This window comes from Nuphar pumila, chromosome 6 (genome assembly GCF_984573655.1).
Source record: "Nuphar pumila chromosome 6, dmNupPumi1.hap1.1, whole genome shotgun sequence".
In the NCBI taxonomy this organism is placed as follows: Eukaryota; Viridiplantae; Streptophyta; class Magnoliopsida; order Nymphaeales; family Nymphaeaceae; genus Nuphar; species Nuphar pumila.
Genome location: NC_143254.1, coordinates 85,492,647 through 85,517,594, shown reverse-complemented (window position 1 = coordinate 85,517,594; position 24,948 = coordinate 85,492,647).

Here is a 24,948-nt window from a genome sequence, read left to right as displayed (position 1 = left end):
AAAAAGAGCATACATCCTTGCATTGCACAAGCATGATTCTTTATGCATTTAGATTTTTAGGATAGATTCTTAGATAATATTCAGGCAAAGCAAAAAGGCATAAATTCGATCCTTGGTTCGATTACCCCTGGTAAAGGCGCCAGGAACGGTCAAACCTCGTACCGACGAGCGAATCCCGTCTCTCCATTTTTCCACAAAATATTTCAAAACGGAAGTGAGTTATTTGCTAAATATTTTCAAATCAAGGTCAAGTGAGACCCCGCAAAAGAGTTCCTCTTCTCTCTTTCTTCCTTTCTTTTCTCTTCTCTCTTTCTTTTCTGTCTTTTATTTTTCTCACTTTCAAAAAGGAGGAAAATAGAGGTCAGAAAAAGAAAAAGAGAAGGAAGAGAGAGAAACCACAAGAGAGGAAAAATTTTGTGATGATCACACTGAGAAATCTGTATAATAAGCAACGTGTGCTTTCTTCTTCTGCTCAGAGTTCCCTCGAATGAAAGGGTAACCTTCATATAGGCCATTGTTCAGTCCTGTTTTGAGCCACTCGGCTCTCTCAATCAGCTTAATAAATGATTTGGCAGGAGATGTGGAAATGAGATTCCTCAGAGGCTGAGCAAAGTTATTCAAAATAATTTGCAGGGCGTGTTCCTCTGGGATGGGAACCTTCATTTTGTTACAAGTACTCCTCCACCTGTGGATGAATTCGCCAGCTCTTTCATTCTCATTTTGTTTCAAATTGTACAAATGGTTGAGAGTTGGTGAGGCCTCAATGTTGAACATGAAGCGCTCGATGAAAAGATTCACGACTTTATCGAACTCTCGTAGTTCGATAGGGTTGATGTGGTCTGCATACCACATGGTTGTTGTACCCTTTAGGCTGCGAGGAAAGCAAATGAATAGAGCTCTGTTGTCTTTCCTGAAACGACCGTATTCTGCGCAGCATGTGGCCAAATGAGCCTTGGGATTGCCCGTTCCATCAGACTTGAGAAATTTTCAAGGGAGATTCTCCAGATTGTCATCCCCGTCTAGGCCGGTGTATAAATCTTCGCCAGAATAGGTTTGTTTGCCTTTGCTCTTAGCCTGAATGTCCTTAATTTCCTGAGTCATTTCTCTCATTTGCTCGTGCATTGAATCCTCAACTGGAATGGGTTTGTTCACAGATTCGGGCTCTGCAGTGATCTTTACAAACTGCCACGGAGGATTCTGACTGTAAACAAACTGCTCTTCCTTTGTTGATTCTGATTCCTCAGAAGTAGTGTCAGGCTGGACCTTTTTTTCTGACGATCTTGACCTGCTTTTTCACAGGCTTCTTTTTCAGTTTACTTTTCGGAGCAGCCTTCTTCAGATTGGCCTCAGCTTGCTCTAACATCATTCTGGCCATCATTTTCTAGAATAAACCATACATGGCGGGATCAATATCATCCCCTTTGTTTTGACCCTGTCCTCTGACTGACTTGGGAGAGTCCATAGCTTCAATCTCACTGTCGCAGTGCTGAGGAGTTATTTCCTTTTCAGCTCTTGTCTGAACCATTCTGACAATGCCAATGATTTCTGCAGAATAAGGGAATGGTTAGAGCGCGGAAGATCTTTTTGAAAACACGACCTTTGAAAAAGACGAGAACGGAAGAATTGATAGACAATTAAACAAGTTATCCCATCACTAGGGATCGGGTCACCACAAAGCTTGTGATAATTGTGTTACCATTTTGCGATAAGGAACAATGCGCCTTATTACCTAGGTGAGGTCATCCATCATGATAAGAGATATTTGAAGAAGAATAGAAGGAATGTTCCATCACTAGGGATGAGGCCGTCATGAGAATTGTGACAATTTATGCTATAAAACAAGATAAAAAAATAAAATTTGACCCCAAAAAAACTTTTTAACAGAACAAAAGTTGATCTTTATTGATGACAAATTCAAAGACAAAGAGAAGGTGGGCAGACAGTTTGCCACCATTCTCGATATTCAGAAGATACATTGGGTCCAGGAAATACAGACAAAGGAATGAAGGAGTCTCAAGTGTATTTGGTTACATGGTATGCCCCTGTTATCATCGCAAATTTTTTACTTTTTGCGAGTCAAACTGACCTTTGAAAAAGATTTTGAAAATAACTCGCCTCCGTTTTTAAAATGCGGGATTATTCCGAAGAATGGGACTCGCCTGTCGGTATGAGGTTCAACCGTTCCTGGCGCCTTTACCAGGGGTAATTGAACCAAGGATCAATCAAATGCTTTGCTTTGTTCAACTTGTCTAAACCATATTCTAATTCCTAAATGCACAAAGAATCAGGCATGTGCTATGAATTTCTGAAGATGCATATTTAAAAACATGATGTTTGCTTTAAAGATTGGAAAATATTTGGAAAATTTTGGAAAAGATAACACTTGGAAAATCATGAATCATGGTTGAGATATTGTATCTGAGAAAGTGAAAATCGATTTCTGAAGAAATATAAGGATTTTGTGAAAATCGATTATGAGAAATGTGAAATAACTTTGGAAAACTTGATTTCTTCTAAATTTAAACTTTGAAATTGAAGATATAACTTGGAAAATCAGGATTTTGAACTTTGAATCCTTTTTCGCGAAAGCTTTGTCCTTTCGGAAGTTATACTGAGGGTATTCTGAGGTAATAATTTTGTGCAATAAAGATTTTTGAAATCAACAAATATTTAATGACAAATTGACAAAATTTTCTTGAAATCCTTTTGTGAAAGCGAGCATTTGAAGCGCAACGCAACACATCCATGACAACAATTCTCTTCTCCTTTCCCCAAAGGAGAAGATTCATAAATTGGAATTAGGAATTACTCATCTCTTCCCTGAAGAGGAGGTGTTTGCAAAACGAACTTTCTAAGAGAAATTAAGCTTTCATCAAAACTTCCTAACATTAGGCTTCTCTTATGGAAAGGGGGCCGGAATTGGTGAGGTTGGTAAATTGGTCATAAAGGAACGAGTTCATCACACTCTCCCTGAAAAGAGGGTCCTTCATGATGAAATGGCCTAGTCTGAAATTATGGGGCCACAAGGAAAGCAAGTCTCCGTCGAGTCTCTCCCTATAAAAAGGGTTCCTTGTGTGAAATTTGGAATTTTGTTTTGCAAATGGTTCACAAAGACACGAGTCCCTTCAAACTCTCCCTGAAAAGGGGCTAAGTGAACGAATTGGATATCATGCGAAAAGAGTGAGCTCCCTCGAACTCTCCCTATAAAAAGGGTCTCTCGCAAGAGAATTTTTTTGGAATTGGGTATTGGGTGACCAAAAGGTCGAAATTTGGAATTTTGAATTTTAAATTTTTGAAATTGGAATTTTGCTATTTGAAATTAGAAATTGGAAGTTTGGAATTTGATATTCGGAAGTTAGAAACTAGAAATTGGGAATTTTGGAATTTGGAAATTGATATTTGGAAATTGGAAATTTGGGAATTGATTGGCTAAAAAAGCCGAAATTGTGAATTGGTTTACTGAGAATGACATGGGTTCTGTAGGAATTCAACCTACGAACTATCTATTCCATAGGGATTTAACCTAAGGATCATAGTTTAAGAAGGAATGATTCCAACTTGTGAGCTTTGATAGGACCAGGTGCTAAACTGGGTTTTTGAGGGAAGATTCGAATCGGAATTCAACTCTTCAAGGAAAACTAGATGAATTGGATTTTGAAAGAGAATTCGAGTCGGAACTCGAATCTTCTAGACCAGTTCTGAATTGGTTTTCGAAGAAGATTCAAGTCGGGACTCGGATCTTCTAGACCAACTCTGAAGGAAAGGAAAACTCGGATCGAAACCCGAATCTTTGAAGGAAAACTAGATCCATCGTGGAAGGAGAAGCAATTCGAGTCAGAACTCGAATCCTGAAGGAAAGGTAGATCAATTTGGAAGGAGAAGAAATTTGAGTCGAAACCCGAATCCCAAAGGAAAACTGGATCAACTAGGAGGAAAGAAGATTCGAGTCGGAACTCGAATCTCGAAGGAAAACTAAACCGGTTAGAAGGAAAGGAAATTCGAGTTGGAACTCGAATTCCGGAGGAAAACTAGATTAACTAGAAGGAAAGAAGATTCGAGTCGGAACTCGAATCCCGAAGGAAAACTAGATCGGTTGGAAGGAAAGGAAATTTGAGTCGAAACTCGAATTCCGGAGGAAAACTAGGTTAACCAAAAGGAAAGAGGATTCGAGTCGGAACTCGAATCCTGCAGGAAAACTTAAACCGGTGTGGAAGGAAAGGAAATTCGAGTCGGAACTCGAATTCCGAAGGAAAACTAGGTTAACCAGAAGGAAAGAAGATTCGAGTCGGAACTCGAATCCCAAAGGCAAACTTAAACCGGTGTGGAAGGAAAGGAAATTCGAGTCGGAACTCGAATTCCGAAGGAAAACTAGGTTAACCAGAAGGAAAGAAGATTCGAGTCGGAACTCGAATCCCAAAGGCAAACTTAAACCGGTGTGGAAGGAAAGGAAATTCGAGTCGGAACTCGAATCTCAAAGGAAAACTAAACCGGTTAGAATGGAAAAGAAATTCGAGTCGGAACTCGAATTCCTGACGGAAAACTAGAAAATTCGAGTTGGAACTCGAATCCCAAAGGAAAACTAAATCAGTGGACACTGAATTTTAAAGTGTACCAGTGCAAACACCGGATTTTGAAAATGTGCCAATACAAGCATTATGTTTTGAAAAATTACCAGTACGAATACCGGGTTTTGGAAGATTACCATTACGAGCGCTGGATTTTGGGAGGTTACCAGTACGAGCGCTGGATTTTAAATGGTTACCAGTACGAGCACTGGGTTTTGGAAATTTACCAGCACGAACACTGGATTTTTGAAAAATTACCATTACAACACTGGATTCTGAAGAATTACTAATTGATTTTGATGGAAAATTTTCAGTCTCACCCTCATGATGACTTGGACAACTGTCGGGGTCTCAGGATTTATCCCTTATCCTGAATGGGGAGTTCGATGCAAATGCAAATCGATGCAGATGAATGCAAATGAATGCATGCAAATGCAAATGAATGTAAATGGGTGCACATGCGTGCAAAATGAGAGATTTGTTTGATCCTGCCAGCATACAGGGTATTTGTAGATAAAATGAAAATTTAAAAAAAAAAAAAAAAATGCCCCAGTGTAACTGGGAAAGACGAATTTGAACAAAAGGATAAATGATTGATGTTCGAAGAGTACTCTCTGAAGGTGACACGGCAACTGGCTTTTAATTGATTCAGAAGAGACTCGGAAGAGGTCATTCCTCATAAAAGAACGTCTTGCGAGAAAAATTGACAACTTAATTGATGTATTGAAGGAAAGGTAACAAATAGAGGAGAGACAAACGGGATTACATCATCCCTTTGAAATAATAAAAGTAAGATGAGAAATTGGGAAAGCACTAGTGTTATCCACTTTTGAATGATTGGGGAGAAACATGATCAAGATGAATGGTCCTCATTTTCATCTCCAACGAGGAGATTCTTGTCAATGCCGTCTTGAACAATATTTTTAAGGACAAAACAATGCTCAGTATCGTGACCCACTGCCCGATGAAATTCGCAGAACTGATCTTTAAACCTTCCCATGGCTGTTGCGGGATCAGCTACTTTAGGTAAACGGATCATATCTTTTGCGAGCATGTATTTCAGAACATTCTCTAGTGTCTGATCTAGAGGGGTGAACTTTCGATCCGTATTCCAATCCTTGTGCTTTGGCTTTTCTTGATCTTTCCCTTTATGCTGAGGACTAGATTGGAGAGGCTTATCATTGTTGGAGAACTTTCCTTTTTGGCCCTTGGATCCCTCTGAAGGATGATCATAATCTTTCTTGTTGCTTTTGCTATCATTGGCAGAGAGAGTGAAATGAGACTTCAGAGATTCGACTGTATCTTTTGTAAGCATGTATTTCAGAAAAGTATCAAATATTTGATCCAATGGGGCTATCTTGCGATCCTGGTTCGGATCATCACACTGCACCTCTTGTCGAGTGTTTGATTTCTGCTGAGACTTGGATAAGATAGTCGATTGGTATTCTTTCTTATTCTCAACGAAGAAATTCTTGGCGATATGATCTTGGACAATGTTCTTGAAGACGAAACAATGGTCGGTATCATGTCCTACTGCCCTATGAAATTTACAGAATTGATCCCTGAATTTTCCCATGACTGTGGGAGGATTTGCGACTCTGGGGAGTTTTACCAATTCCTTGGCCAACATATATTCAAGGATTTCGTCGAGAGGCTGCTCGAGCGGAGTAAACTGGCGATTGCAATCCCAACCGTCCCGCTTTATCTTTTCTTTCTGCTGACTCAATTTTCCACTCTGCTTTAAAGATTTCTCTTTCTGACTTGTGTGATTGCCTTTGTTATCCTTACACCCCTCGCGGTGGGCCTTGACAGAATTTGTTTTTTTTTAATCTTGATTATTCCTGACGGGAGTGATGCTCTTGTAGAAATCTTTGCCCGTGAAGACCTTCTTGCCCTTGTCGCGGGCTTCCAAATCTTTAATCTTCTTTGCCATTTCCTTCAGTTGTATTTGGATTGGATCATCCATTGCTTGATTTTTCAATTTATAGGCTGTCCCTTGTCTATGAGGGGATCTTTGAAATGCTTGCTGAACTTCATACTCTTCATCGGTGTTACCTACCGATCCTAATTCATCCGATGTATCTTCCTGTTGGATATGTTTCTTGGATAGCTTCAGAACTTTCTTGACTGCCTGGTCTTTTGCCTTCTGCTTAACCCGAGTCTCTTCTATACTAGTTTCAGTTTGTTCTGCCAGCATTTTGGTCATCATTTCTTTGAACATAACATACATTCGGGGATCGATGCCATCATCCGCTTGCTGACTCTGACTTCTGACTGATCGGAGTGAGTCCATTTTCTCTTCTGAAGCGATCGAGTATGCCACACCTTCTACTGATGCAGTTTTCTTTCCAGACCTTGTCTGAACCACTGAGTATCACAAATGCTCTTTTGAATGTTATTAATGCTCTCTCTGCAAGGCAGAACTGATGGTTAGGCTTCTGAAGGAAATTTGGTTGGAGGAAAATATTTGTTGAGAATTTTAGTAGACAATTGAAAGAGTATCCCATTACTAGGGATTGAGTCGTCGCTGGAATTACGACAATTGCGCTGCTATTCTTTGCAAAATAAACAACTGGAAATATGCCTTGTTACCTAGGCGAGGTCGTCAAACCAAGATGAGATGTAAAATAAAGGAATTTTATTGAGGGGAAAAACATGATTTCATCAATAATACACTTGACAGAGGGGAGGGGGACAGACAATTTTCCACCACTCCGGATAATCAGAAGACACACGAGGACCAGGAAAAATAGTAAGACTGACAAAGGAATCCCAGCCATGTCTGGCAGAATGGTATGCTCCGGACCACTGATCTGATGCGAGATCGAATTCTGGCAGGACCCCTGCTAGTGGACGAATCTCTACGCGCTTCTGCCTCTGAGAGAACTGCCTGACACACCGCTCTGGATGATAGTATGCACAGAAGAATGGGCCAAGTAGCCTGAATCGCTTGCCATATGCATAAGTATATCTGGGAGGTGATTCCTGACGATCAAAGTAGTCCCATACGACTTCTTCCTCCAGAAGGTTGTCGATCAAGAATCGGTATCACGCAACTGGCAGAAGCTTTTTACCATTGTATCTAAAGGAACTGGCTCGGGCTGGCACATGCCGGAGGAACCAAGACTGCAGCGCGTAGGTGCACCCTTCGACTAAAATTGATTCTCCGAGTGTGAAACGAGTCAACCCTTGGTATAGAAAGGCGAGTGCGGCCATGGCAATGGAGAGGCGGTTGGTCTGTCGACTTCCCCATCTCCTTAGAAGCTGAACTATTCTGATATCCATATAATTCCGTCCATCGGGAAAGAAAGCCAATCCCACCGTGCACAGAACCATCGCATGCTGAATTCTTTCTCAAGTTGTCCTAGACAACGAGCTGACTTCTACGAATATCCATATTGTCTGTAGATTTCGAGCAGGTCCACATATTCGTTTCCATCCTCTTCAATCAAAGGCCAAGACTTGCGTCCTGTCATGCGAGCTAAGGCATCTTTAGGGTCCAGACCGTTGACATTAATAAAAAACTGTTTCTCCAATGGATCTCCAGGCTGACCGGCTGGCTCGGGCAATCCCATCATTTCTGAAAATTCATCCATCAGTATTGTCATCTCGCCCCACGGGAACTAGAAGGTAGAAGTGCTCAGATTCCACCGCTCTGCTAGTGCATGGATCAAGTTGCCGTTGACTGTCTGCTTTCCCACTGCGGACGCCAGTTCCAATCCACACTCGTCCAGATGGTCCGGAAACATACGAGAGAAATTCTTGAACCATAAATAGTACCACCGGGGAAAGAAGGATCCGGTGCTGAGGACTCGATGTTCAGGAAGACTTTGTCGCACCTCGTAGGAGATGTGACCCTCAGGGAAGACTGAATCAAGCTGACTGGATGCCATCAGACTGGAAAACATGGAAAATTGGAATAAGACTTTGGAAAATACAGGAAATTTGAGGAAAATGCAGGCAAGATAAAAATAAAGTAGGAATTCGAGATCCAGAAGAAAGGAAAGATGGGAAATCACCTGGAGTTTTGAAGGAAATTAAGGGAAATTTGGAAAATCGTCCAGGGTTTGATGAAATATGAAGAAATAAATGGAAAATGAAGTATTTGGAAAATCGTCCAAGGTTTAAAACATGGACAGTACATGGACATAGATTGGGGAATTTAGAGAAAATCGTCCAGTATTTTAGAAAATTGGGAAAAATATGGAAAATAAAAAGGAAATAACACATTCAATCACATTCTGCATAAACAAGTATGCACAAACAACATTCCCTAAAAGCTGACTCTAGATGCACAAATTTTGAAATAGCTGTAGGACCTTAATCCTAACTCTAAGGTTCAGATCAACTGTATTCAATCCAGTTATGCCTATATACTCAAGCCAAGGCTCGATGTACGTGGCATAAAATCAATTTCTCTGGTTCTAGGTTCAAGTTTTCCAACATCCTTGAGCACCTGCCGATATACGTTGGACTATGGCCCTTGGTACGTGGCAGGGGGGTTTTCACCCAAATAAGTGGCCTAGTTGTGAGGCTCTGTCCCGAACTATGGTTCTGGAAGAGAGCCCAGCAACGTGAAGACCGGGACAATATAGGTGGGGTGGTTTTTGAAAAATATGAGCACATGCAAGCAAATAGAAGGCTCTAAGTCCTAAAGAGATAGATTTTGAAAAATTTGAAGAAGCAAACATTGTTTTCATACAATTCCTAAATTGAGGAGTGTTGTATTAGACCTAAGTCTATGTGAGCATGAATAATTCTCCTCAATATGGTCCTACCAAACCATACCTAGTCTACATGCATTCCATGTCAGCTAGGTCAAGTCTAGGCTCCTAGGTTCACATGATATCATAAAGCAAAGCTGACATTCCATGGAAATCGATTTTGACAATTTGAACTAAGTAGAGCATTAGATTGATCAGGCGAAGACAGGTCCCATCACGGTCGCCAAACCTGTTATCATCGCAAAATTTTTAACTTTTTGCGAGTCAAACTGACCTTTGAAAAAGATTTTGAAAATAACTCGCCTCCATTTTTAAAATGCAGGAAAATTCCGAAGAATGGGAGTCGCCTGTCGGTACGGGGTTCAACCGTTCCTGCCACCTTTAACAGGGGTAATTGAACCAAGGATCAATCTTATGCTCTACTCTATTCAACTTGTCTAAATCATATTCTAATTTCTAAATGCACATAGAATCAGGCATGTGCTATGAATTTTCAGAAAATGCACATTTTGAAAACATGATGTTTGCTTTGAAATATTTAGAAAATGTAAATCTTGGAAAATCGTGAATTGGGATTTGAAATGTACTTCTGAGAGAAATAAAAATCGATTTTGAGGAATCCTTGACATTTGGTGAAAATCGATTCTGAGAAACTTGGTTTCTCTGAATTCAAACTTTGAACTTGAAAATATAACTTGAAATTTCGAATTTTGAACTTGAGAAATACTTGAAACATACTTTGAGATTTTCATATTCTGAGAAAATTGATTTCTCCATATGACTTAGAAAATTTTGAGAAAATGAAATTCTTTGAATTCAAACTTTGAAATTGAAATTCTAACTTAGAAAATTTGAATTTGGAACTTGGGAAATACTTGAAATATTCTTTGGAATTCAATGCTTTTGGGAAAATCGATTTTGCTATAAGACTTAGGAAATTTTGAAAAAATGAACTTCTTTGAATTGAGATTGGAATTGGCAAATGCATGAAATGAATGAATATGGATTTGAGGAATTGAGAAATACTTTTTGTATTTTTTGAGAAATGCAGTGCATTTTGAAGTTAGCCTAAGAGTGTAGGCTGAATGTGGCTAATGTGAAGATCATAAATCTAAGTATCATTCGTATTCTGACTATGGCCATAAATACAAATTCCACCAAGTTTATAAACTTCATAGAAGCTAGTGCATGTGTCATTCGTGTAGACCATGGTGAGTTTGAATATGCATGAATCATCATCCATCACACATTAACATTATTTTAAAAAAAATAAACTATATGCAATGCAACCTAAGCTAAACAGGAAATGTAAATTCTTATTCAAAAGTTTAATTTAATTTACATCACTATTGAAATTTAAATACATGAAAAATAAAGTCTTTGATGTACCTGCAAAACTAGAAAACTTTGTTAGTGATGATATGTTGGTTTTTCTAGATTTATCCAGCAATATCAGGAAATTGCTGAATTTTGCTAGATATAAGCCTTTTTGCCATGATTCCCTTAAATCAAAATGATAAAGTATGAAATAAAATTGAATAAATAAGGAAGATAAGATATGAAAATTCGAAATTGGGGTCAAAATGACCAAAATACCCCTAATAACAAGACTATGGCCTTGAAATTAGGGTTTTTAGAAAGATATTTTGATAAAATGCAAGTTTTGAAGTTCAAATGAAAATAAATCAAACTAAATATGCTATGACATGATTAAAAATATGAAAATTAGGGTTAGGGATTTCGAAATTTAGGTCAAATGACTAAATTGCCCCCGATAGCAAGACTATGGCCTTGAAATCAGGGTTTTTAGAAATAGATTTTTGGTAAAAATTTGGGTTTTATGCACTAAATGAAATCAAATGAGCACAAAATTAAACCTAAAGCATCCTAATATGATTATGAACATGATTAAACCATAAAAATATATGCTTATGCACGAAAATCCAATAATATCACAAAAACTGTGATTTTAGCAGTGTTTTTGGATCTTTCAGGAACCCGATTTTGCAATTTGCTTAATTCAGCCATCAAATGGATTCCAAAATCCATAAAAATTGGTACTTGCACTTGTTATAACCCTAATGTCGAATTGGAATTATAAAAATAATTTTTTGACATTAAATTAATCTGAAAATTGCATTAAACCCTAAAAATATGCTATTTTTGACCTAATTCACCAACCAGTCTCAGTCCAAGACCTGAACTAGGGGTCAAATCTCCATAGAAATTTATGAAATTTTACAGAGACTAACTAAGAAGAAAAACAAAGATTTCCCAATTTACAGATCAAAAAAATAGTCTCCAGTTAAGGAGAAACCCTTCCGGCAATCTGAGCTAAAATATATCACTTTTAACAGGGATTAAAACGGCTACTTCAGATTGAAAATACAGACATAAATAGCAATCCTAAACAAAAATCTCTGAAATTTTAGTGGTGAATAGTAGACAGAAAAATAGCAATACTCACTTTTTATAGATCATGAATCGGATCTGTGGTTTGGGATTTATGACTAACACAAGTCTGATTAGGGTTTTGGTAATCCCTAACGAGTTTTAAATTTAAAAACAGATTCTCTGAAAGGGAAAAAATACTAAACAGTGATAAAAAAATCCGAAAATGTTACAGCAGACAGATCTACTCAATGTGAATCTATAGCACTTTACAGATCTAAAATCGGATATAAGATGAGAGAAATATCATCACAGCAAGTTACCTTCTTGATTTTAACCACGATTTTAAAGCTTTAAAAACCCGATTTGATGTCTGATGTTTTTGACAGGGTTCCCGAGATCCAAAACCTCTGATTTTTCTACAGTAACTCAATAACTCATGCATGCATCACATATAAAAATATCAGAAATAAAAAATGAGTACTTCAATCCGAAATAACATTATCTTTACTGTTCTAAACCTAAAACACACAGAAATTTAAGAAACTTGAAAAACCATGCATTAACTAATGTAAATCAATAAAATAAACCATAAAATAGTAAATAAAAATTATTTCTATGCTGGAAAACGTATAATAAACATGAATAAATAAATAAATAAAATAAAATCAAGGAATCAATGGCTGGAATTTGATTTCACCCTTAAACACATGGATTTGACCCATTAAAAGGGTAAATCATGTATTTCATTGGTTAATAATACAAAAGACAATGCTAAAATTGATTCTAATAGATTAGAATCCCTGTAAACACCACAAAAAAGAGTTAGATCACTTTCTTGAACCGTTCTTGAGGTTCTTGAGGTTGAATCCATGGTTTAATCCATGAAGGGGATGACACCAATGGCTAAAATTGATTTAAAACATGAAAAAGCATTAAATAAAACTAAAAAATATTAAAAATATTACCTTGGTGCTTGCAGCTGCAATGGAGGAAGGTGGAGGTGCTGGAGAGGAGAGAGAGGCCACGAAAATTTGAGAGAAAAGAGCCCTCTTTTTGGCCCCCCTTAGGTCCCTTTTTATAGTTTTTCAAAAAGTCACTTAATTAGGGTTAATTAAGAGGTTTTTCATTTTTTTAGGACTCTTTTTAATAAATCCACTAAAGGCAACGATTTTTTTGAGAATTATAGCCTAGGTGGGACTCTAATTAATCCCTAATTAGCCCCTAACTAAACCTAGAAAACCCCCAAATGTGATGCCACTTGGCATCTTTCACATTTGGGTTTTTAAAACACTTTTAAAAACATTTAAAAACACTAGTTTTAAAAACTAATTTTCAAAATGGTTTTGACTTTTCTAAACCTCTAACACTAACCAAGATACCGACTAACCCTAGTCTAGCCCTGACTTACTCGAATATGGCGCCACCTCGAGTGGGCCCTACTTGAGTTTTTCAAAAAAAACGATTTTAAAACTTAAAATTGAAGGAGTTGTCAAAAGAATTTTCAAAAGTAATCTTAAAGTTAAGTTTTTGAAATGGCATAGGGTTCTAACTGGGTCATAATTCCTATGGATATGGTTCCAACTGAGTGGGCCCACATTGAGTTTTGAAGAATTTTGAAATAAACACTGAAAACAGCTTTGAAATGGGGTTAAAATTAATAATTGAAATTCAAGATTTTTAAAAATAGAGTTCTAATCGAACTGGAACTTCGGGTTAGAGTCTTGAACTCTTAGGACTCTGAGATTTTAGATTTTTAGAATTCAAATGGAAGAATTTTCGAAAGATTTTATCAAAATTTGATGAAATAAGTCAAAAAACACAGTCAGGGTTAGACTCCTAACTCGACCGAACTCTGAAATAGAGTCCTGGATTAACTGGACTCTACAAAATGACCTAATTTTTTAAAACAAATGGAAATAAATAAAAAAAATGGAGTAAAAACAAACCTCAAAACAGACTCCTGACTGGACTAGGACTCTGGGACAGAGTCCTGATCGGACTAAAACTCTAAATTTTTTTGGTATTTTCTAAAAAACAAATGAAAGAACTTGTCAAAACAGTGAAAACAATAACGAATATTGAAATAAAACAGAGTTCTGATTCAACTGAGACTCTGAGGACAGAGTCTTGATTGAACTAGGACTTTCAGATTTTTGGATTTTCTGAGAAAACAAATGAGAGAATTTTGAAAAACAGTTAAAAATAGGATGAAATCGAAGTTTCGGTTCAGAGTCCTGATCTGATTAGGACTCTGAGAAAGAGTTTTGATTCGATCAGAACTATAAGAATTTTGGTTTTCTAATAAGCAAATGATGAATTTTAAACAAAGCTTTTGAAAACCTGTGAAAATGAAGTATAAAAACCAATTTTGGATAGAATCCCACTTCGATCAGGACTCTGAGGTAGAGTCCTGATTTGATCAGGACTCTGAGATAAAATCTCAGAATTTTGAAATTCTTTGATAAAAGTATAATAGTTTTGGTAGATTGAAAGATTTCTGAAATATTCTCTCAAAATTGAAACCAGGATCAGAGTCCTGATCCAACTAGGACTCTCTGAACAGAGTCTTGTTTTGACTAAACTCTGAGTTTCTAACTCTTTTTGAAAGATTTGATTGAAAATGGTTAAAAATAGTTGTAAAAGATTAGAGTCCCAATCCAATTAAAACTCTGAAGAAGAGTCCTGATCCGACTGGACTCTTGAAGAAGAGTCCTGATCCAACCAGGACTCTGAGATTTTGGCCAAAACAGAAGATTTTAAAAGGTTTTTCTCAAAACAGGTAGAAAGGTAGTGAAAATTAGAGTTTTGATCCGACTAGGATTCTGGAAAAAGAATCCTGATCCAACTAGGACTCTAAAATTTTTGAGATTTTTGATAAATGAAGGAATCCAGAAGCGACACCACCTAAATGGGTCTCATCTGAGAATTGAAATCAATTGAAATTGAGTTTGAAATGAATCCAGATCGTTTTCTAAGAAAGTATTTCAAAATATAAGGTCCCGAGGGTTGGAAAATGACAGAATGTTGAATAAAAACCCAAGTTTTAAAATTGTTTTTGAAAGAAAAGTTTTAAAACTCAAATCTGGATTGAATGTTTTGAAAACAAGAGTGTTGGATCTCGAAAATGAGATGGGATGACATGCAATGCTATGCAATGCGATGAAATGATATGCAAAAATGCATGCAATGATATGCAATGACACATGAAATGTAAGTACTTGATGAGGGTGAAAATTTGGGGTGTTTACAGCCCCAGACCACTGATCTGACTGCAGATCGATTTCTGGCATGTGGCCTGCCGGGAAGCGAGTGTGACACGAATTTGCCGCTGCAAGAACTGTCTGAGACACCTCTCTGGCTGATAGTCGACACAAAAGAAAAGGCCAAGCAACCTGTAATGCTTGCTACGGGCATAAGTGTAGCGAGGAACTGATTCTTGTCTGTCGAAGTAGTCCCAAAGGATTTCTTCCTAGTGCAGACTGTCGATCAAAGTTTGGTACTGAATAGCAGACTTCGACTTCTTGCTGTTGAACCTGAAGGAACTGGCTTTTGATGGCACATGTCGCAGGAACCACGACTGCAAGGCATAAGTGCATCCTTCTACCAGAATGGTTTCTCCAAGGGCGAAACGAGCTAAGCCTCGGTAGAGAAAGGCTAAAGCTGCCATGGACACTGAAAGCTGACGGGTCTGCTTGCTTCCCCATCTTCGAAAGAGTTGGGCGACTCTGACATCGATGAAATTCTGACCGTCTTGAAAGAATGCTAATCCTACTGTGCATAGGACCATGGCATGCTGGATTCTTTCTTTCACTGCTCGGGACAATGTGTCAACTTCCTCGTAGGCTCCATATTTGCGATAGAGTCTGAACAGATTGATGAACTGACTTTCGTTGATCTCAGTGAGAGGCCAAGATCTACTCCCTGTTGTCCTGGCTAATGCTTCTCGAACATCTATCCCCTTGACATTGATCAGGAACTGCTACTCGATCGGATCATCTAGCTGACCAGCTGACTCTGGCAATCCCATGATGTCGCTGAATTCGTCCATTAGCAGAGTCATCTCTCCCCATGGAAACCAAAATGTGTAGGTACATGGATTCCACAGTTCTGCCATAGCCTGAATCAGACTACCGTTGATGGTTAGCTTGCCCACTGCTGATGCCATCTCCAATCCACAACCATCCAAGTGGTCTGAGAACATATGCGAGAAGGTGGCGAACCAAGAATAATACCACCGAGGGAAGAAGGAATGAGACTAGATAACCCGATGATCCGAGGATCCATCCTTCATCTGATAGAAGACATGATCTCTAGGAATGACAACGCCGAGGGATTTGGATGCCATTGGAATGATACTGGGAAAAAATGAGGAGAATTAGATAGAATGCAGGACTTACGGATAGACTCTACAAATCCTGGAAATTTTTTGAAGGGTCAAGGGAATTCAGAAAGAGAATTTCTAGGATTTTTAAAGAAAATTTGACACAAAAGTGAAAAGAATGTAGGTAAAGGAAAAAATATACACCTGGTTTTTTTTTGAAAATAAGGCAAAATTTTGAATAATACACCCAGGGTTTGGAAAAAGATTTGATATATAGAAGAATACATGGAAACATCGCATAATCAAAGCTGCATAAACAAGGATGCGCACACAGCACTCCCTAAAGGCTGACTCTAAATGCAATATTTGAAATGGCTTGTAGGACCTTAATCCTAACTCTATAGTTCAGATCATCTGATTCCAATCAAGGTATGCCGATATACTCAAGCCGAAGCTCGAAGTACGTGGCATAAAAATATTTCTCTAGTTCTAAGGTAAAGGCTTCCCAACATCCTTGACCGACCACCGATATACCTCAGACTATGGCCCTTAGGTACGTGGTAGGAGGGCGCGAACCCAAATATGTGGTCCATTTGTGAGGCTCTCTTCCGAACTATGGTTTAGTGAGACAACCCAGCAACGTGAAGACCGGGACAATATAGGTAGAGATGTTTTTGAAAACATGCTCAACATGCAGATAAAACCAGAAAGCTTTAATGCAAGTCCTAAAGAGATAGAATTTAAATGAAGAGAAGCATACACTTGCATACATTGTTTGCACTCAATTCCTAAAATTGAGGAGAGTTCTATTGCAGACCTAAGTTTAAGTGAACATGGAATAATCTCCTCAATATGGTCCTACCAAACCATACTTAGATCCTATATGCAATGATGTCAGCTTAGGACAGAATCTAGGCTCCTAAGGTTTGCATGGAAAATAAAGTTGACATTTGTAGAATAAAGACTTAGATGATATCAAAACAAAGCAAAGGCATAGATTCAACCGGACAAAGATGAGTCCCATCACTGTCGCCAAATTCTGTGATTATGCAAAATTTTTCCTCTTGGTTTCTCTCTCTTCCTTCTCTTTTTCCTTCTAACATTTATTTCCCTTTTCGAAGGGGGAAAATAAAAGACAGAAAAGAAGAGAGAATAGAAAAGAAAGAGAGAGAAACTCTTTTGCAAGGTCTCATCTGACCAAAATTTCAAAAAATGTTTTAAAATCACTCGCCTCCGTTTTGAAAATCTGTAGGAAAAAAATGGAGAGACGGGATTCGCTCGTCGGTACGAGGTTTGACCGTTCCTGGCGCATTTACCAGGGGTAATCAAACCAAGGATCGAATTCATGCCTTTTTGCTTTGCTAAAACATTATCTAAGAATTTATTCTAAGTCTAAAAATGCACAGAGAATCATGCTTATGTGAATGCAAAGATATATGCTCTTTTGAGAAAAAATGATTTGAAAATTTCCAAGTTTTTTGAGATGAACTTGATAATGGAGTGAAGAAATTATTCAAGTGATTGAATTTAAATTTAGATTTTGAATCCAATCTCAGGATTTGAAATAGTCCTGCAAGAAGAGACTTGGATTTCTAAGTCTTGGAATGATCAGGATTTGAAGAGATAAGTCTGTGGGTGAAAAAGGAATTTATAATTGGAATTTTGAAATAAGAATGATCTTTCAAAGTCACAATGGGCTTTGAATCAGGATTGATTTTTAAGAATCAACTTTGAATTTAATATCTAAACAGGAATTTGAATCAGAATTTAGACTTGAGAAATAAATTTGAAATTGGTTTTGAAAATTGGAAATGATGTTAGATTTGAAAATCTAAAATGAAATTTTGATCTGAAGTCTAATATCCAAGATGGAACTGGATCTGAGATCGAAGATGGGATTGGGTCCGGATTCTGGAATCCTAAAAGGAATTGGATCCGAAGTCTAAAATCCAAGAAGGGGGGTTGAATTCTGGAGTCCTAAATAGAATTGGACCTAAAAATCCAAGGTAAAGTTGAATTATGGATCCTAAATGGAATTGGATTCGAAGTCTAAGATCCGAGATAAAGTTGAATTCTGGATCCTAAATGGAATTGGATCCAAAGACTGGGATTCTAAATAGAATCTGGATCTGAAGTCTGAGATCCAAAGATGAGGTTGAATTTCTAGAATCCTGAATGGAATTAGATCCGAAGTTTGGGATCCAAAATGAAGTTGGATCTGAAATCTTGGAATCTTAATGGAATATGGATCTGAAGTCTCAGATCCAAGATAGAGTTGGATCTAAAATCTGGAATCCTAATGGAATTTTGGATCTGAAGTTTGAGATCCAAGATGGAGTTGGTTTTTGAAGATTTAAACTTAGAAGATGAATGAATTTCAAAGTTAAAATTTGAACTTTTGAAATTTGATTTGAGTTTGGAAATGAAATTTTGAATATAAAAATGAATTGGAAATTTCAAAGTCAAATTGGACTTTGAAAATGAAATTTGAATCTTGGAAATAAGGTAGAAGAATGAATTGAAATAGAGATTGAAGATTTGTTATTCAAGATCACTTGAATTTTGAAAAAAAGAATTTTGAAAATATGATGTCATTCTATTCTAAATGATGAATGAATTTAAAGAATTTGAAAGCGGATTTGAAAATCATATTTCATTCTTTAAATGAATTAAAATAAGATTGAGGATATAACACATCCCTGACTATGGTCATTGAATGTATTACATAATAATCATATATGAATTCAGGTGAAGAATCAAACATATTTTGGTGCTTTTATACAGTTTAAAATGAAATTAACTCTCAATATATCCTGACTATAGCCATTGATATATATTTTGAGTTAATTTTAAGTTAAGCTCTGATAAAAGAAGAAAATATTTAAAAATATGATGATTTTTGAAGAGGGATCTAGTGTAGATCCAATGTTATTCCATAAAAGATGAAAATCCTAAGTCTTGTTCATATCCTGACTATGGCCATTGATGCAAATCATCAACTTAGGATTTAATCACCTCCTATTAGAATGATGCACGTGCCATTCGTGTGCCCATTTGTGAAATTTTGCAATAAAGGGGAAAATGATATGAAAACAAGCAATTTCTAAGGTATATACATGCTCATACATTCTATCTAAGAGCTGGAAATGTAACCTTCTCATTATATCTAGCTATTACAATCTTTGAGCAGAACTTGAAATTAAAATGGAAATTAACATTCCTAAGTTAACATTCTCCACCTATTCCCTGCAAAATCTAAGTTAGTACAAGATGGAAAATACATAGAAAAAGCAATTTACAAAAGACATCATATTGAACTTAAGAGGCAATTGATGAAATATTCATGCCTATATTTTACGCTAATGGAAAATGCAATGTAAATGGCAAATTTCTTATTGGAATCATGTATGGAATGAGTATTGGAAAATACATGTATCCTTTTTTAAATGTAATATCTTAGGATAATGATGAACTTAAAGTAAGTTTGTTTTGAAGGTCACGAATGACCTACTAAGTTAGCTAGACTACATATATATGCCCTCTGAATGCAAAGTGTGATGCTTAAATGATGCGCCTGAGCTAACGGAGGAATTTATACCTAATGGGTGGTATATATTAGTGGCCATTATGCAAAGGGGATGAATGATGTGTTGTATGATATATACAGCAGGGAGCACACAGATTGCAACTTGAGGTTGTAACAGTGAATGCATGATGGTGATCATGTGTTACAAATAAGAGTATGATGGAGGATATGGGAAATGGGAAATATAGTGACTGCTTAGGGTATACCTGTGATATATGATATGCAATGACAATGCATTGATATGCGTTAGGTGATAGTATGCAACAGTGAAGTGGAAGTATGGATGCTATGTGGTGGCTGTAGTGGAGCTGAAAATATTATGTAAATGTGATTATATTGCTATGAGAGGTGGCAGCATATATATGGAATGGCTCGATATGAAGTGAGAGTGGAGGTTGAAGTATGAAGAAGATGTTGTGAGGGTTATGATGAGGTTTATGCTGCAGCGGCGTGGACAGAAAACAAGGAAAAAAGCTATAATAGTGTTGTGGATTTTGACTTAAAAGTGATGGGCAATGAAGGGTATTAAGCTGGAACACACTGGCTAATTATAATGCAGGTAGAAATGGGTACAGCTAATGGAGGGTAAAATAAGGATGCAGGGTGCTGTGGATGTATATATGGTGGACAAATGTGCGGCTGGACCGAATGTACATGCCCAAAATTATGTACAATACCTATGAAAATTTGGATGTTCTGCAACATTACGGTTAAGGCAAGGATTATGACTAGTGGTGTGGGTACAGTGTAATGAAATGGGATGGTAAGTGCATAGGTGATATGCCATATGCAAAGGTGCTATTGATATGCAAGTACAGAGTGTAGCTGAGGTTGCTAAAAAAAATGAATGTAGGCAACAACAGTGAAGTACAGATAAATAACTAATTGTAAGTGTTAATCTAACCTAACATGCAGGTAACGTACTATGCAGTAGGTGAAGGTTACTTTGAAATGTGCCAAATTCAAATGATAGAAGTAAATGCTTTGAATGACTAAAGTGAAGTCATGGATGCAATGTAAACAATAGATGGTGCGACAACCCTCTTTGTAACATCAATATCAGCAATCCTGGGTTGTTTTGACAGCGCCATGTAGTTGGTCAACACCCCATATATCAATCACTTTGAGACTGAGCCCTTCCTTCTTGTTTCCTCTTAATTGATTCAATCATCTTTCAGCACAAGTGAATCAGTGAGATTTACTAACAGATACTCTTCTGCAGGTATTGAATTTACCTTTCGTCATTCCTTCTCCTCTCACTTTCTTGACTCCATCACTTTATCCAACAGGTCATGATAGGTTTTACCAAGCGTGTATACCACAGGTACGAATGCAAATGAAATATTGTTAAGATATGCTGTGTGCAAGCGCGATGGATGTGGGTGGTACTTAGTATGTAGCAGCTGGATGATAACTTATAACAACAACATATTCATGGTGAACCACAATAAATTTCAGAATACAACAACAACAACTACGCTTTCATCCCAAAACAATTGGGGTCAGCGATATGAACCAAAAAAGAAATTCATTTTGGGTCTTCCACATGAATCCTTTTCCTCCATTCATTTCTATCCAATGCCATGTCCTCGGTGAGGTTCAAAGCATTCATATCCTTTCCTATCATCTCCATCCAAGTCTTCCTAGGCCTGCCCCGACCTCTTTTAACTAATATATTTTCCCATTTCTCCAACCTTCTAATTGGAGCATCATTAGGCCTTCGCCGAATATGTCCAAACCACCGTAAACGATACTCTCGCATCTTATTTTCAATGGGTGCAACACCTACCTTCTTACATATCTCCTCGTTCCGAATCTTATCTTTTATTGTATTTCCACACATCCATCTAAGCATCCGCATCTCAGCTACACTCATTTTTTGAATATGATGTCTCTTGGCAGCCCAACATTCCGTACCATATAGTAAAGCGGGTCTAATAGTCGTCCTATAAAACTTTCCCTTCAACCGCAATGGCATTCTACGATCGCACAACACTCCAGTTGCACTTTTCCATTTCATCCACCCAACCTTTATCCTATGATTAACATCTCCATCAATTTCTCCATACTTTTGAATAATGGATCCCAAATATTTGAAATAATCATTCACCGGTATTTCTTGCTCACCAAGCTTCACTACACTCCCATCACTACTTCGATGCTTACTAAACCGACATTCCATATATTCAGTCTTACTCTTACTCAACTTAAAACCTCTAGCTTCCAATGTCTGTCTCCATAATTCTAACTTAGCATTAACCCCAGCTCTAGACTCATCAATCAAAACAAATTTCAGAATACATGAAACAAAATTAAAATAGGAATTCGCATGAGATGGAATAAACTATTCCTGAACTGGAAGGCTAGCATTCAAAGGAGTCAACATCACAGGCCTGTCACACAAATGAGGAATCCAAAATGACACTCAATATCAAAGGATTAACCAGCAATCCGACTTTCCGCAACACAATCATTCACTATGGCACAAATTTAATCTGTACCCTGCATTAATCTAAAAAAAAATGGTCATTTGTCATGTACCATGCTTCATGATGCTTTCATAACAATTCGAAACTTATATGAACAAGTAGAAGTGGTTTTTCTTTTGCGTTTATGGACCGAACCCCACAGCAGCCTATCCTGAGCTACCTTCCCCATGTAGCAATTCCAACTCAGACAGGAGAGATCTTATCCATCCTGATGGATGAGTGAGAAACTGGAGGGCGTAGGGTAAATCCTTATTTAGGCTATGATCAACACGGTTCATGACGTGACCCATAACCGAGGCTATCTGCTGTGTTAGATTCAAAGGCTTCAGGGCATGGCTTTGCAGCAAATAGCAGAATAAAAATTTTCAATCACATTTGCTCTGAACAACTATGGTAACACGTAACAATGTTCAAGATAGACCAGAAGAAAGTAGAACAAAATGAAACCAACACCTGTACTGAGAAAATAAATGAAATAGACTACTGAAGCACACATGATAGATCAAAACAACTTATGAACCATGAATTTCAACAATGAAGAGAATGCACGATGAATAAATTACGAGTGACACTGGGTGTTCTGCATTATGAAAAGTAAAGGTAGGAATCTATGAATGATCAACCAACGCATCTGGTGGTGAATCGGAGTGAAACACCTCCTTTAACAGGAAGACTTTTAAATAGTGAGACAACCCTTACAGTAGATCCGCAGCTATTATGGATGGAATCGTTCTCTGTAATTCAGTCTTTTATCCTTTTGTTTTCGCAGATCGGTTGTTGACATGAGGTGACGTCCGGGTGATAGAACGAGGTTCCAAGGATAACAAAACGTAAATAAATACAGAAAATGGAATGGAGATGATGCTTCTACACAGAATCATAACCAAACAAAATGACCATAACGATGAATAAAAGCAGAAATCCAAATTGAAATGGACAATCACGAGATAAAAACAGGGAATCTGAAGATCGGATGACGATTAACATATAATCTAAAAAAAAAGTCAATATGAAAGGAAATCGAGGCCAAGTATAGTTTAAACTAAAGCTACTAAAGGCATTATGACTCAGCTCTCGATAAGAAAGCATAACTATATTACAGAAAGGACGTAAGATCCATGGGCGATTTCTGCCAACCGAACCCGATCTGATACTAGATCAGATCGGGTGCCATTGGGGAAATCAAATCTAAAACTAAAAGGAAATTTCAATCAAACGGGCTCCATGAAAATTCATGGATGCAAGAAGGGAAGAGATGAGGTACTGAAGCACATAACAAGGGAAATACAGATAGTAACATAACAATTCGTTGGGGATATTAGATTTAACAGAAATTCTAACCAAGTGAATGTGTAAATATTGGAATTATTCATTCCGTTTATTGTTTCACTAAAGGAGAGTCGGTATTGCCATAAGCAACCCAACGCGGCTTTGGAGTGCATTAGTGGAGGCTCAAAAACGATAAGGGAAGCAGCTAGCAGAAAAAAAAAATGAGAAGGTGGGGGGAACTTACCGAAGCATTGCAAAAATTGTGAAAGAGGGAGTCAAGGCTCTTTCCGTGGAACTAGAGAGGGAGCTCGTTGGTTCCTCTGGCTTGCAGGAACTTTGGAGGATCGCTCCTTTACCCGAGGTTTGCAGGGGCTCTGAATGAGGCAGCAGAGGCTTCGTGCTTATCCGGGGAGGGGGGGGGGGGGTTCTTTTGCTGAAGGAGGGGAAAAGCCGATTAAGAGGAAAAGGGGATCAGAGAAGAGGAAGAAGGGTGAGCGGATGTCCTCGATGGTTTTGCTTTCTCGCTGCCTGGTTTTTATAGAGTGACAAGAAGGATCAGGAAGATGGTGGTTAGTGATCGACGGACTGAGGAAAGCCATGGATAATCGGAGGGTTGGAAGGCTATCGTCTCCACGTTCCTCCTGCGATCTTTCCCGCAATGGATGGCTGTTAGGGATGAACGAGAGAGGAGGCATGCGATGGAAGGGAGATTGATCGGAGGGAGAAGAGAGAGAGAGGGTCAGCAGAAAAACCCTAACTCGACCTTCTAAAACTGAGGGTTGTAAAGGGTTTTTTTTCAAAATTTTCCAAAAAAGGGGTCTTTTGAAAAGTTTTTCTCAAAACGGGTTTTTAAAACCATTTTTTTGTAATTTTCTTTATTATTTTGATTTTTTTTTGTTCTTTTCTTCATATATATATATATATATATACATATATATATATATATGTTGAATCTTTTGGTTATTTTCTATATTTTTTTTTTTGTGATTTTGGAATAATATTCTAAAAAAAAATCTAGACAAAATGAGAGATTCTTGTATTTTTGAGAAATAAGTACAAAAGATGAGTCTTCTAAGAAAACTTTTGAAATTTTCTCAGACAACGGGTTCGGATCCAAGGTTTTGAGAAAGTATTCGAGTTTTGGTTCTCGAATTGAGGAATATAGGACAACGGACCCGAACAATCGCCGGATGGACTGTCTGAGCCTTTCAAATTTTTTTTTTTTGGATTTTTATAGATTTTGAACAAAATTTGAATACCGAGGCTCATACTTTGATTTTAACTGGATCTGGACCAAAATTAAGTCAGAAGATTGATTTGACTTCAGGAAATTGGAGAATAAACTGGAGTTTTGTTTTAAAATGACTCTATTTTGTCAGAAAATGAGGGTTAGAGGCAAAAAGGGAATGTTTACAATTATTTTGAAAAATTTGGGGTGTTCACAGATGCCCCTCTTTGCTACTAAGCCGGTTGAAAGCCGAGCTTAGTGGCAAAGAAACAGTCCAAATTTTGAAAAAAAATGCCCTAGTCGGCAGATCTGAGTTGGGTGTGGAAGAATTTGCTTTTGAAAAGACATGGTTTCTCAGGCTTAATACATTAT